Below are 12,209 nucleotides of genomic sequence, written 5' to 3' on the forward strand. Positions count from 1 at the left end.
CACCCTCCCGCCCACCCCGCTCATGCCCTTTGTGTCTATCACCCTCCCGCCCACCCCCGCTCATGCCCTTGTGTCTCTCCCCACCCGCCGCCCACCATCCACTCATGTCCGTGTGTCTTGTGTCTCTCCCCACCCGCCGCCCACCCCCCACTCATGTCCCGTGTGTCTCTCTCCCTCCCCCACCCCCGCTCATGCCCCGTGTGTCTCTCCCCCTCCCGCCCACCCCCCGCTCATGCTCCATGTGTCTCAATCTCCTTCCCCCCACCCCCCACTCATGCCCTGTGTGTCTCTCTCCCTCCCGCCCACCCATGCCCCGTGTGTCTCTCCCCCTCCCGGCCACCCCCCGCGCATGCCCCGTGTGTCCCTCCCGCCCACCCCCCGCTCATGCCCCGCATGTCTCTCCCCCTCCCGCCCACCCCGCGCTCATGCCCCGCATGTCTCTCCCCTTCCCCCACCCCCCGCTCATGCCTCGCATGTCTGTCTCCCTACCCCCACCCCCGCTCTTGCCCCGTGTATCTGTCTCCCTCCCCCCCACCCCCGCTCTTGCCCCGTGTGTCTGTCGAACCTCCCCCCCACCCCCGCTCTTGCCCCGTGTCTTTCCCCCTGCCGCCCACCCCCACTCTTGCCCCGTGTCTTTCCCCCTGCCGCCCACCCCCGCTCTTGCCCCGTGTCTTTCTCCCACCCGCCCACTCCCGCTCTTGCCCCGTGTCTTTCTCCGTCCCACCCACCCCCGCTCTTGCCCCGTGTGTCTGTCTCCCTCCCCCCCACCCCCGCTCTTGCCCCGTGTGTCTGTCTCCCTCCCCCCCAACCCCGCTCTTGCCCCATGTCTTTCCCCCTGCCACCCACCCCCGCTCTTGCCCCGTGTCTTTCTCCCTCCCGCCCACCCCCGCTCTTGCCCCATGTCTTTCTCCCTCCCACCCACCCCCGCTCTTGCCCCGTGTCTTTCACCCTCCCGCCCACCCCCGCTCTTGCCCCGTGTCTTTCACCCTCCCGCCCACCCCCGCTCTTGCCCCGTGTCTTTCACCCTCCCGCCCACCCCCACTCTTGCCCCATGTCTTTCACCCTCCCGCCCACCCCCGCTCTTGCCCGTGTCTATCACCCTCCCGCCCACCCCCGCTCATGCCCCTTGTGTCTATCACCCTCCCGCCCACTCCCGCTCATGCCCCTTGTGTCTCTCCCCACCCGCCGCCCACCCCCCACTCATGTCCGTGTGTCTCTCCCCACCCGCCGCCCACCCCCCACTCATGTCCCGTGTGTCTCTCTCCCTACCCCCCACCCCCGCTCATGCCCCATGTGTCTCTCCCCCTCCCGCCCACCCCCCACTCATGCCCCGTGTGTCTCTCTCCCTCCCCCCACCCATGCCCGTGTGTCTCTCCCCCTCCCGCCCACCCCCCGCTCATGCCCCGTGTGTCTCTCCCCCTCCCGCCCACCTCCCGCTCATGCCCCGCGTGTCTCTCCCCTTCCCCCATCCCCCGCTCATGCCTCGTGTGTTTGTCTCCCTCCCCTCCACCCCCGCTCTTGCCCCGTGTGTCTTTCCCCCTCCCACCCACACCCGCTCTTGCCCCGTGTGTCTTTCCCCCTCCCACCCACCCCCACTCTTGCCCCGTGTCTGTCTCCTGTTCCCCCCAACCCCCGTTCATGCCCTGTGTCTCTCTCCTGTTGCCCCCCACCCCCGCTCATGCCCCGTGTCTGTCTCCTGTACCCACACCGCCTGCTCATGCCCCGTGTCTGTCTCCTGTTGCCCCCCGCTCATGCCCCATGTCTGTCTCCGGTTCCCCCCACCCGCTCATGTCCCGTGTCTCTCTCCTGTTGCCCCCCACCCCCTGCTCATGCCCCGTGTCTGTCTCCTGTTGCCCCCCACCCCCTCTCATGCCCCGTGTCTGTCTCCTGTTCTCCCCACCCCCCGCTCATGCTCTGTGTCTGTCTCCTGTTCCCCCCACCCCCTGCTCATGCCCCGTGTCTGTCTCCTGTTGCCCTCATCCCCCGCTCATGCCCCGTGTCTGTCTCCTGTTGCCCTCCACCCCCCGCTCCTGCCCTGTGTCTCTCTCCTGTTGCCCCCCACCCCCCACTCATGCCCCGTGTCTGTCTCTTTTGTTCCCCCCACCCCCCGCTCATGCCCTGTGTCTGTCTCCTGTTCCCCCCACCCCCCGCTCATGCCCCGTGTCTCTCTCCTGTTGCCCCCCACCCCCTGCTCATGCCCCGTGTCTGTCTCCTGTACCCCCCCACCCCCGCTCATGCTCGTGTCTGTCTCCTGTACCCCCCCACCCCCCTGCTCATGCCCCATGTCTGTCTCGTGTTGCCCCCCCTGCTCATGCCCCGTGTCTGTCTCCTGTTCCCCCCACCCGCTCATGTCCCATGTCTCTCTCCTGTTGCCCCCACCCCACGCTCATGCCCCGTGTCTGTCTCCTGTCCCCCCCACCCCCCTGCTCATTCCCTGTGTCTCTCTCCTGTTGCCCCCACCCCCTGCTCATGCCCCGTGTCTGTCTCCTGCACCCCCCCACCCCCCGCTCATGCCCCATGTCTCTCTCCTGTTGCCCCCCACTACCCCGCTCATGCCCCGTGTCTGTCTTCTGTACCCCCCACCCCCTGCTCATTCCCCGTGTCTGTCTCCTGTTTATCACCCTCCCGCCCACCCCGCTCATGCCCCTTGTGTCTATCAAACGCTCATGCCCCTTGTGTCTATCACCCTCCCGCCCACCCCGCTCATGCCCTTTGTGTCTATCACCCTCCCGCCCACCCCCGCTCATGCCCTTGTGTCTCTCCCCACCCGCCGCCCACCATCCACTCATGTCCGTGTGTCTTGTGTCTCTCCCCACCCGCCGCCCACCCCCCACTCATGTCCCGTGTGTCTCTCTCCCTCCCCCACCCCCGCTCATGCCCCGTGTGTCTCTCCCCCTCCCGCCCACCCCCCGCTCATGCTCCATGTGTCTCAATCTCCTTCCCCCCACCCCCCACTCATGCCCTGTGTGTCTCTCTCCCTCCCGCCCACCCATGCCCCGTGTGTCTCTCCCCCTCCCGGCCACCCCCCGCGCATGCCCCGTGTGTCCCTCCCGCCCACCCCCCGCTCATGCCCCGCATGTCTCTCCCCCTCCCGCCCACCCCGCGCTCATGCCCCGCATGTCTCTCCCCTTCCCCCACCCCCCGCTCATGCCTCGCATGTCTGTCTCCCTACCCCCACCCCCGCTCTTGCCCCGTGTATCTGTCTCCCTCCCCCCCACCCCCGCTCTTGCCCCGTGTGTCTGTCGAACCTCCCCCCCACCCCCGCTCTTGCCCCGTGTCTTTCCCCCTGCCGCCCACCCCCACTCTTGCCCCGTGTCTTTCCCCCTGCCGCCCACCCCCGCTCTTGCCCCGTGTCTTTCTCCCACCCGCCCACCCCCGCTCTTGCCCCGTGTCTTTCTCCGTCCCACCCACCCCCGCTCTTGCCCCGTGTGTCTGTCTCCCTCCCCCCCACCCCCGCTCTTGCCCCGTGTGTCTGTCTCCCTCCCCCCCAACCCCGCTCTTGCCCGTGTCTTTCCCCCTGCCACCCACCCCCGCTCTTGCCCCGTGTCTTTCTCCCTCCCGCCCACCCCCGCTCTTGCCCCATGTCTTTCTCCCTCCCACCCACCCCTGCTCTTGCCCCGTGTCTTTCACCCTCCCGCCCACCCCCGCTCTTGCCCCGTGTCTTTCACCCTCCCGCCCACCCCCGCTCTTGCCCCGTGTCTTTCACCCTCCCGCCCACCCCCACTCTTGCCCCATGTCTTTCACCCTCCCGCCCACCCCCGCTCTTGCCCGTGTCTATCACCCTCCCGCCCACCCCCGCTCATGCCCCTTGTGTCTATCACCCTCCCGCCCACTCCCGCTCATGCCCCTTGTGTCTCTCCCCACCCGCCGCCCACCCCCCACTCATGTCCGTGTGTCTCTCCCCACCCGCCGCCCACCCCCCACTCATGTCCCGTGTGTCTCTCTCCCTCCCACCCACCCCCGCTCATGCCCCATGTGTCTCTCCCCCTCCCGCCCACCCCCCACTCATGCCCCGTGTGTCTCTCTCCCTCCCCCCACCCATGCCCGTGTGTCTCTCCCCCTCCTGCCCACCCCCCGCTCATGCCCCGTGTGTCTCTCCCCCTCCCGCCCACCTCCCGCTCATGCCCCGCGTGTCTCTCCCCTTCCCCCATCCCCCGCTCATGCCTCGTGTGTTTGTCTCCCTCCCCTCCACCCCCGCTCTTGCCCCGTGTGTCTTTCCCCCTCCCACCCACACCCGCTCTTGCCCCGTGTGTCTTTCCCCCTCCCACCCACCCCCACTCTTGCCCCGTGTGTCTTTCCCCCTCCCGCCCACCCCCGCTCTTACCCCGTGTCTCTTTCCCCCTCCCGCCCACCCCCGCTCTTGCCCCGTGTCTCTTTCCCCCTCCCACCCACCCCCGCTTTTGCCCCGTGCCTCTTTACCCCTCCCACCCACCCCCGTTCTTGCCCCATGTCTCTTTCCCCCTCCCGCCCACCCCGCTCTTGCCCCGTGTCTCTTTCCCCCTCCCGCCCACCCCCGCTCTTGCCCTGTGTCTCTTTCTCCCTCCCGCCCACCCCCGCTCTTGCCCCGTGTCTCTTTCCCACTCCCGCCCACACCCGCTATTGCCCCGTGTCTCTTTCCCCCTCCCGCCCACCCCCGCTCTTGCCCCGTGTCTCTTCCCCCTCCTGCCCACCCCTGCTCTTGCCCCGTGTCTCTTTCCCCCTCCCTCCCACCCCCGCTCTTGCCCCGTGTCTTTCTCCCTCCCGCCCACCCCCGCTCTTGCCCCGTGTCTTTCTCCCTCCCGCCCACCCCAGCTCTTGCCCCATGTCTATCACCCTCCCGCCCACCCCGATCATGCCCCGTGTGTCTCTCCCCCTCCCGCCCACCCCCCGCTCATGCCCCGTGTGTCTCTCTCCCTCCCGCCCACCCCCCGCTCATGCCCCGTGTGTCTCTCTCCCTCCCGCCCACCCCCCGCTCATGCCCCGTGTGTCTCTCTCCCCTTCCCCCACCCCCCGCTCATGCCCCATGTCTGTCTTCTGTTCCCCCGCTCATGCCCCGTGTCTGTCTCTTGTTCTCTCCCTCCCGCTCATGCCCTGTGTCTGTCTCCTGTTCCCCCCACCCCCCGCTCATGCCCCGTGTCTCTCTCCTGTTGCCCCCCACCCCCTGCTCATGCCCCGTGTCTGTCTCCTGTACCCCCCCACCCCCGCTCATGCTTGTGTCTGTCTCCTGTACCCCCCCACCCCCCTGCTCATGCCCCATGTCTGTCTCCTGTTGCCCCCCCTGCTCATGCCCCGTGTCTGTCTCCTGTTCCCCCCACCCGCTCATGTCCCATGTCTCTCTCCTGTTGCCCCCACCCCATGCTCATGCCCCGTGTCTGTCTCCTGTCCCCCCCACCCCCCTGCTCATTCCCTGTGTCTCTCTCCTGTTGCCCCCACCCCCTGCTCATGCCCCGTGTCTGTCTCCTGCACCCCCCCACCCCCCGCTCATGCCCCATGTCTCTCTCCTGTTGCCCCCCCACTACCCCGCTCATGCCCCGTGTCTGTCTTCTGTACCCCCCACCCCCCGCTCATTCCCTGTGTCTGTCTCCTGTTTATCACCCTCCCGCCCACCCCGCTCATTCCCCTTGTGTCTATCAAACGCTCATGCCCCTTGTGTCTATCACCCTCCCGCCCACCCCCGCTCATGCCCTTGTGTCTCTCCCCACCCGCCGCCCACCATCCACTCATGTCCGTGTGTCTTGTGTCTCTCCCCACCCGCCGCCCACCCCCCACTCATGTCCCGTGTGTCTCTCTCCCTCCCCCACCCCCGCTCATGCCCCGTGTGTCTCTCCCCCTCCCGCCCACCCCCCGCTCATGCTCCATGTGTCTCAATCTCCTTCCCCCCACCCCCCACTCATGCCCTGTGTGTCTCTCTCCCTCCCGCCCACCCATGCCCCGTGTGTCTCTCCCCCTCCCGCCCACCCCCCGCTCATGCCCCGTGTGTCCCTCCCGCCCACCCCCCCGCTCATGCCCCGCATGTCTCTCCCCCTCCCGCCCACCCCGCGCTCATGCCCCGCATGTCTCTCCCCTTCCCCCACCCCCCGCTCATGCCTCGCATGTCTGTCTCCCTACCCCCCACCCCCGCACTTGCCCCGTGTATCTGTCTCCCTCCCCCCCACCCCCGCTCTTGCCCCGTGTGTCTGTCGAACCTCCCCCCCACCCCCGCTCTTGCCCCGTGTCTTTCCCCCTGCCGCCCACCCCCACTCTTGCCCCGTGTCTTTCCCCCTGCGGCCCACCCCCGCTCTTGCCCCGTGTCTTTCTCCCACCCGCCCACCCCCGCTCTTGCCCCGTGTCTTTCTCCGTCCCACCCACCCCCGCTCTTGCCCCGTGTGTCTGTCTCCCTCCCCCCCACCCCCGCTCTTGCCCCGTGTGTCTGTCTCCCTCCCCCCCAACCCCGCTCTTGCCCCGTGTCTTTCCCCCTGCCACCCACCCCCGCTCTTGCCCCGTGTCTTTCTCCCTCCCGCCCACCCCCGCTCTTGCCCCATGTCTTTCTCCCTCCCACCCACCCCCGCTCTTGCCCCGTGTCTTTCACCCTCCCGCCCACCCCCGCTCTTGCCCCGTGTCTTTCACCCTCCCGCCCACCCCCGCTCTTGCCCCGTGTCTTTCACCCTCCCGCCCACCCCCGCTCTTGCCCCATGTCTTTCACCCTCCCGCCCACCCCCGCTCTTGCCCGTGTCTATCACCCTCCCGCCCACCCCCGCTCATGCCCCTTGTGTCTATCACCCTCCCGCCCACTCCCGCTCATGCCCCTTGTGTCTCTCCCCACCCGCCGCCCACCCCCCACTCATGTCCGTGTGTCTCTCCCCACCCGCCGCCCACCCCCCACTCATGTCCCGTGTGTCTCTCTCCCCCCCCACCCCCGCTCATGCCCCATGTGTCTCTCCCCCTCCCGCCCACCCCCCACTCATGCCCCGTGTGTCTCTCTCCCTCCCCCCACCCATGCCCCTGTGTCTCTCCCCCTCCCGCCCACCCCCCGCTCATGCCCCGTGTGTCTCTCCCCCTCCCGCCCACCTCCCGCTCATGCCCGCGTGTCTCTCCCCTTCCCCCATCCCCCGCTCATGCCTCGTGTGTTTGTCTCCCTCCCCCCCACCCCCGCTCTTGCCCCGTGTGTCTTTCCCCCTCCCACCCACACCCGCTCTTGCCCCGTGTGTCTTTCCCCCTCCCACCCACCCCCACTCTTGCCCCGTGTGTCTTTCCCCCTCCCGCCCACCCCCGCTCTTACCCCGTGTCTCTTTCCCCCTCCCGTCCACCCCCGCTCTTGCCCCCTCCCGCCCACCCCCGCTCTTGCCCCGTGTCTCTTTCCCCCTCCCGCCCACCCCCGCTTTTGCCCCGTGCCTCTTTACCCCTCCCACCCACCCCCGTTCTTGCCCCATGTCTCTTTCCCCCTCCCGCCCACCCCGCTCTTGCCCCGTGTCTCTTTCCCCCTCCCGCCCACCCCCGCTCTTGCCCTGTGTCTCTTTCTCCCTCCCGCCCACCCCCGCTCTTGCCCCGTGTCTCTTTCCCACTCCCGCCCACACCCGCTATTGCCCCGTGTCTCTTTCCCCCTCCCGCCCACCCCCGCTCTTGCCCCGTGTCTCTTCCCCCTCCCGCCCACCCCTGCCCTTGCCCCGTGTCTCTTTCCCCCTCCCTCCCACCCCCGCTCTTGCCCCGTGTCTTTCTCCCACCCGCCCACCCCCGCTCTTGCCCCGTGTCTTTCTCCCTCCCGCCCACCCCCGCTCTTGCCCCATGTCTATCACCCTCCCGCCCACCCCGATCATGCCCCGTGTGTCTCTCCCCCTCCCGCCCACCCCCCGCTCATGCCCCGTGTGTCTCTCTCCCTCCCGCCCACCCCCCGCTCATGCCCCGTGTGTCTCTCTCCCTCCCGCCCACCCCCCGCTCATGCCCCGTGTGTCTCTCTCCCCTTCCCCCACACCCCGCTCATGCCCCATGTCTGTCTTCTGTTCCCCCGCTCATGCCCCGTGTCTGTCTCTTGTTCTCTCCCTCCCGCTCATGCCCCGTGTCTGTCTCCTGTTCCACCCACCCGCTCATGCCCCGTGTCTGTCTCCTGTTCCCCCCACACGCTCATGCCCCGTGTCTCTCTCTTGTTGCCCCCCACACCCCGGCTCATGCCCCGTGTTTGTCTCCTGTTCTCCCCACCCCCTGCTCATGCCCCGTGTCTTTTTGCTGTTCCTCCCACCCCCCGCTCATGCCCCGTGTCTGTCTCCTGTTGACCCCCACCACCCCGCTCATGCCCCGTGTCTGTTCTCCCCACCCCCCGCTCATGCCCGTGTCTGTTGTTCCCCCCACCCCCCGCTCACGCCCCGTGTCTGTCTCCTGTTCCCCCCACCCCTCGCTCATGCCCCGTGTCTGTCTCCTGTTCCTCCCACCCCCGCTCATGTCCTGTGTGTCTCCTGATGCCCCCCACCGCCGCTCATGCCCCGTGTCTCTCCTGTTGCCCCCCGCTCATGCCCCGTGTCTGTCTCCTGTTGCCCCTCACCCCCCGCTCATGCCCCGTGTCTGTCTCTTGTTGCCCCCCACCCCCCGCTCATGCCCCGTGTCTGTCTCCTGTTGCCCTCCACCCCCCGCTCCTGCCCCGTGTCTTTCTCTGTTGTTCCCCCTACCCCCCGCTCATGCCACATGTCTCTCTCCTGTTGCCCCCCACCCCCCGCTCATGCCCCGTGTCTGTCTCCTGTACCCCCACCCGCTCATGTCCCGTGTCTCTCTCCTGTTGCCCCCCACCCCCCGCTCATGCCCCGTGTCTGTCTCCTGTTCCCCCCACCCCCTGCTCATGCCCCGTGTCTCTCTCTTGTTGCCCCCACCCCCCGCTCATGCCCCGTGTCTGTCTCCTGTACCCCCACCCACTCATGTCCTGTGTCTCTCTCCTGTTGCCCCCCACCCCCGCTCATGCCCCATGTCTGTCTCTTGTTGCCCCCCGCTCATGCCCCGGGTCTTACTCCGGTTCCCCCACCCGCTCATGTCCCGTGTCTCTCTCCTGTTGCCCCCCACCCCCCGCTCATGCCCCGTGTCTGTCTCCTGTTGCCCCCCACCCCCTCTCATGCCCTGTGTCTGTCTCCTATTCTCCCCACCCCCGCTCATGCTCCGTGTCTGTCTCCTGTTCCCCCCACCCCCTGCTCATTCCCTGTGTCTGTCTCCTGTTGCCCTCACCCCCCGCTCAAGCCCTGTGTCTGTCTCCTGTTGCCCCCCACCCCCCGCTCGTGCCCTGTGTCTCTCTCCTGTTGCCCCCACCCCCCGCTCATGCCCCGTGTCTGTCTCTTTTGTAACCCCCACCCCCACGCTCATGCACTGTGTCTGTCTCCTGTTCCCCCCACCCCCCGCTCATGCCCCGTGTCTCTCTCCTGTTGCCCCCCACCCCCTGTTCATGCCCTGTGTCTGTTTCCTGTACCCCCCACCCCCCGCTCATGCTCGTGTCTGTCTCCTGTACCCCCCCACCCCCCCGCTCATGCCCCATGTCTGTCTCCTGTTGCCCCCCCTGCTCATGCCCCGTGTCTGTCTCCTGTTCCCCCCACCCGCTCATGTCCCGTGTCTCTCTCCTGTTGCCCCCCACCCCCCGCTCATGCCCCGTGTCTGTCTCCTGTACCCCCCCACCCACCCGCTCATGCCCTGTGTCTCTGTCCTGTTGCCCTCCACCCCCTGCTCATGCCCCGTGTCTGTCTCCTGTAGCCCCCCACCCCCCGCTCATGCCCCATGTCTCTCTCCTGTTGCCCCCCACTACCCCGCTCATGCCCCGTGTCTGTCTTCTGTACCCCCCACCCCCGCTCATGCCCCGTGTCTGTCTCCTGTTTATCACCCTCCCGCCCACCCCCGCTCATGCCCCTTGTGTCTATCACCCTCCCGCCCACCCCCGCTCATGCCCCTTGTGTCTATCACCCTCCCGCCCACCCCCGCTCATGCCCCTTGTGTCTATCATCCTCCCGCCCACCCCCGCTCATGCCCCTTGTGTCTCTCCCCACCCGCCGCCCACCCCCCACTCATGTCCGCGTGCCTCTCCCCACCCGCCGCCCACCCCTACTCATGACCCGTGTGTCTCTCTCCCTCCCCCCACCCCTGCTCATGCCCCGTGTGTCTCTCCTCCTCCCGCCCACCCTCCGCTCATGCCCCATGTGTCTCTCTCTCCTTCCCCCCACCCCCCACTCATGCCCCGTGTGTATCTCTCCCTCCCGCCCACCCATGTCCCGTGTGTCTCTCCCCTTCCCGCCCTCCCCCCGCTCATGCCCCGTGTGTCTCTCCCCCTCCCGCCCACCCCCCGCTCATGCCCCGCATGTCTCTCCCCATCCCACCCCCCCCGCTCATGCCCCACATGTCTCTCCCCTTCCCCCACCCCCCGCTCATGCCTCGTGTGTCTGTCTCCCTACCCCCCACCCCCGCTCTTGCCCCGTGTGTATGTCTCCCTCCCCCCCACCCCCGCTCTTGCCCAGTGTGTCTGTCTCCCTCCCCCCACCCCCGCTCCTGCCCCGTGTCTGTCTCTGTTGTTCCCCCCACCCCCAGCTCATGCCCCGTGTCTGTCTCCTGTTCCCCCCACCCCACGCTCATGCCCCGTGTCTCTCTCCTGTTGCCCCCCACCCCCCGCTCATGCCCCGTGTCTGTCTCCTCTTGCTCCCACCCATGCCCCGTGTCTGTCTCCTTTACCCCCCCATTTGTGATGTCATCTTTAATGTCCTGGGTGTTAGTTTTAGCAGTGCACAGTGGTGGCGCGAGTTATGGTTGCTTAGCTTACCATAGCTGGCGAATTTCAAGGTTTTTTCGGTTTTACTTGGAACCATAGCGTCCCTTTAACAAAGTTTTTTCACTGAATTTCATAGGTTTTTAGTAGCGCAACTTAACCATAACGTCCCTATAACAAAGTTTTTTTCACTGAATTTCATAGGGTTTTAGTAGCGCAACTTAACCATAACGTCCCTTTAACAAAGTTTTTTTCACTGAATTTCATAGTTTTTTAGTAGCACACCTTAACAATAATGACTTTGACTTTATATACATGTCATATGGAACTGACTAGATCTCTTCTTATGAACTTGATGTCCGCAAACTTATTTAATGTTCGCAGACATGTTCGGAGAACAGTACCACTACCTAAAAACTGTGGGGGGGGGTGGGGTATGTTTGATTGTTATATCATAATATAGGAACATTTAACAAATTCAAAAAGCAGCACACAAACACATTATATATAGTAATACATAAGAAATGTAACCCATATATGTAACACACTAACCATTCATTTAAATATAATATGTTCTGAAATGGAATATACCACAAGAAGATAAATTCGCTTCCAACATAATTACCTCACAGACACAACAGAACTGAGAACAAGACCAGACACACTGAATACATAGGACTTATCTTACCAGAAATAGTAAGTGCACTTCATTTTACTCATATATTTATAAACTTTCTGTATTAGATTAAAAAATATATTATCTTTTTTTTTTTCTCACAGAAATGTCTAGTACTCTGGAATGGCTAGAGGACAATTTCCCACATGAAGAAATGTCACAAGATAGTGAAAATAATGGTAAACACTTTATAATATATACCATTTATTTATTATTTTTTTTATATACATTTAACATATATATTATTTTTTTGTACAGAGCATACCAGAATAGAAAAAACTTCAGAAAACCCTGTTATGGATAAGAGTCTTCACAATATAGAAGAAAAAATGGATGTATTGTTGGCTAATTTTAATAATTTAAAAACTTTTGTAGAAAATCATTTCAAGCCAAAAACCTCGTACCATTGCCCCACATGTACTTGTCCCGCCTCACCATATCCCAGTCAATTATCCCCAAACCCTCTCCATAATCCAAAACATTTTGATGAGATTTCCATCCCTTCTTCACCTAATACCAATCATGTTGAAACCCCAAATTCTCCTGTTTTTGTTTCTGTTTCTGCCTCACCTTCTCTGTCATAAATTATTAATATATGTTAAATAAAGTTAAATTTTTATATTGTATTGTGAATAGTTTCCGTTTTTTAAAAAAAAACAATAAAAGTGTCCGCGGACAGTGCGAGTGTTCTGAAATGTTCGTACATAAACGAAAATGGAGGTGTCCTGAAGAACACCACACCTGTTTGTACTGTTTGCTAGCAAGTTGAAACTGTTCTAAGAACACACATGGTGTCCTGAAATGTTCGTAAAGAAACAAAAATTAAAGTGTTCTAAAGAACACTATACCTGTCCGTAA

This window comes from Ambystoma mexicanum, chromosome 2p (assembly GCF_040938575.1).
Source record: "Ambystoma mexicanum isolate Mex_15411 chromosome 2p, UKY_AmexF1_1, whole genome shotgun sequence".
Classification (NCBI taxonomy): Eukaryota; Metazoa; Chordata; class Amphibia; order Caudata; family Ambystomatidae; genus Ambystoma; species Ambystoma mexicanum.